Source organism: Apis dorsata, unplaced genomic scaffold (assembly GCF_000469605.1).
Source record: "Apis dorsata unplaced genomic scaffold, Apis dorsata 1.3 scaffold_133, whole genome shotgun sequence".
Taxonomy (NCBI): Eukaryota; Metazoa; Arthropoda; class Insecta; order Hymenoptera; family Apidae; genus Apis; species Apis dorsata.
Window position 1 is genome coordinate 729,753 of NW_006263426.1, and position 2,687 is coordinate 732,439.

A 2,687-nucleotide genomic window follows, 5' to 3' on the forward strand; every position below is an offset into this window, starting at 1 on the left:
GACAGAGGGCGCCACCGATATTTGAATAATTCACGTATTTCGATCGTATTTCCTCAAAAATATATCGCGCACCGTAAGGAAATCGCATTTTCAAAAATGTTGGAAGTATTCGTCAGATCTTGCGCGAGGTACGATCACGTTTCCCATTTGACAGGTATTCGAATCATCTCTCTCTCTCATCCATTTTCTTGGGATAGATTCAATCACGATCATCCATTGTTTTTACATTAATCCTTACGTCTATTCGTATCATTCACCTTTTTAAAATAATTTTCTGATAATAAAATTAACTTTAGAGCTTGTTCAAACGCTGATATACCAAATAATCCGGTTGAATTTCAAAATCTTTTAAAATTTAACATAAAATTTTAAATTCAACTGAATACTTGAATATTAAAAATCAAATAAAATATACACGAATATTTTTTACCATTTTATTTTTAATTTAGCCTTAGAGCATCCACATGCCATATATACATGTACAATAGCGCAGAAATAATTTTTTATTACAACGAATCGCAGCAACGAATACATTATGTCTTTGCAAAACGCGTGGCACGAGAGAGATAAAGTTTTAATTCGTTCTCACTGATGCGTGGAATAATGCGCGGTGCGTCATTGAACCGTGTTATCGAGACACGGAAATAAACCAGCCTGGCACGGCTCATACGTTATTCATTACGATTTTCACTTTGCAAATTGTTTTAACGACGCGCGTTTTCACCGATTGTGAAACTTTCAAAAACGATCCCCTTTGTCGCGGTCACGATTTATTATTAAGACTCGCCATAAAGGAGAAAAGGTAAATAAAGTATCCGATCCTCCCTCGTTGTTTACGGATAATCGTCTTTCTCTCGCTTCGAATCGGCGACAATTAGAATTCGATGCGACGACCGATCGTTGGCGGAACGAAGCTTTTAAATTTTTCTACTTTCCGGGATCTTTGTTAACACGAAGCTTATAAAGCGGCGCGAAGTGATAATATTAAGTTGGTCATATTGTTCGTTTCTATAGAGACTTCTCTAGGGAGAGGGGGATTATTCGGCGAAAGTTTTTATAGGATTAGCGAGATTGAAGACGGATACCCGAGGTTAAAACTTATAAAAACGCGGCCAAGTTTCAAGGGGGAGGGGAAGGGGTGGATTATAGAAACGAGAGTAAGTGAAAATTATTTCGCGAAACTTTTCACTGTCTACTTTGGCGTCCTTTAAGAACGTTACGAGGATAGATTCATGGTTTGCAATATCCATTGTACGTAGTGTCGAAGTTTAAATTAAAAATTTCCCATTAGTTGTGTTTTTTTTTCTATTGTTGAAGCGTTTCTTTTAATAAAAAGCTGTGCTTGCTCGTTCTTTATCACGAGTTAATTTGTTTCGATTTATAAGGATGTATCACGTACCTGCATGAAGTTTTCTCGCGAAACAAGTTTATACAATTATCTGGAACAGAAGAAAAATGAATAGATATAAATATTAATGTTCATTATCAATCATAATGGGGCAAATTAACAATTTGAAATATTATAACCTGACTTCTTTTTACTTGACTTTCGAATAAAACTCATTGTTTTATGCAACAAGGAATAGAAAATTCTCTCGTGTTCTTAATTCAAGATAATAATATACATACATATGTATATATACACACATTAAAATCAATCATCATCAAAAGATTTGTTGGCTTTCAGAAACCACTATGATGATCTCGACAGACATAAGCATACACACGTAATACATCTAATTCTCAATTGCCATTTTTAATTTTTTTAAATGTACATACATCCACGAATATCGACAGATATGCAGATATTAAAATAATCATATCGGGGGTTGTTCGTAAAAATTCCATGTAAAAATCCCCCTCCTTTAAAGATCTTTAACCGTAACGTCTTCCGTAAAAATCTGCAAGGTTTGTCACGCAAATCGTAATCCCTGGATCCGAGGAAGCCGAGCACCACCACCACTACCACCCTTCCCTCCTCCCCCTCCTCTCATCCATTATCATCGAAAGCGGATTCGAGCGCTTCGGCAACTTTCAAAGAAGAATTTATTATAATCGCATTCAAGAGCGTCTTATGGCAACGACTGCAAAGTAGCTATTCCACGTGGCGCGGGGGCCGAGGGGTGGAAGCTGATTGAAACTCTGAAACATTTGCTCCGTTGGGTAACTTAGCAGCCAATCGTCGCAGATAAGTCGGTTTCTCTCCCTCCCCCTCCTCAGTTAACGGTTTCCTTAATTAATCGTCTACCGTCTCGCGGTTCGCATTCCCTCGCGACGACAACGACAACGACGACGACGACGACGACGACGACGACGACGACGAAGGAGATGGTAGTGGTGGGGAAGGACGGATATCGAAAACTTTTCCCAACGTCCCTTCCCCCCTCCTTAACTGTTACTCTATTAATTCACCATTATCGCGAAAGTATAGCAACAAACCAGAGAGGGGCCTCGTCGAAGAGGTGCAAGGATGGCCGAGTTAATAGCTTCTCTCCGTTCTTCACCACCGCTTAATTGCTCGGTAGATAGCGCTCGAATTTCGCGCGCATCGTCCCCACTGTGAGGTTATGTAATTAAGATCGGCACGATTTGATAGAAGAAGAGCGACTGGAATTTGAGTAGAAATTGAGGGATGTCGATTAGAGTGGTTCTAGTTTTTTTTTTTTTTTTGAATGTAGTTGTTTTAA

General features: G+C 38.7%; 1 protein-coding gene across 11 annotated transcripts in view; it reads right to left on the minus strand.

The window, feature by feature from the left end:
* The window catches only part of LOC102676276 (leucine-rich repeat-containing protein 24), a 419,962-nt gene that overhangs the window by 159,629 nt on the left and 257,646 nt on the right, over window positions 1-2,687 (minus strand). For 9 of the 11 annotated variants that reach the window (XM_031509237.1, XM_031509239.1, XM_031509236.1 and 6 more), the window contains one exon: window positions 1,400-1,439. The exons of the other annotated variants lie outside the window; for them this stretch is intronic. The gene's annotated coding sequence lies outside the window, so the exon portion shown is untranslated. The remainder of the gene's footprint in view (window positions 1-1,399; window positions 1,440-2,687) is intronic. 11 annotated transcript variants of the gene reach the window in all.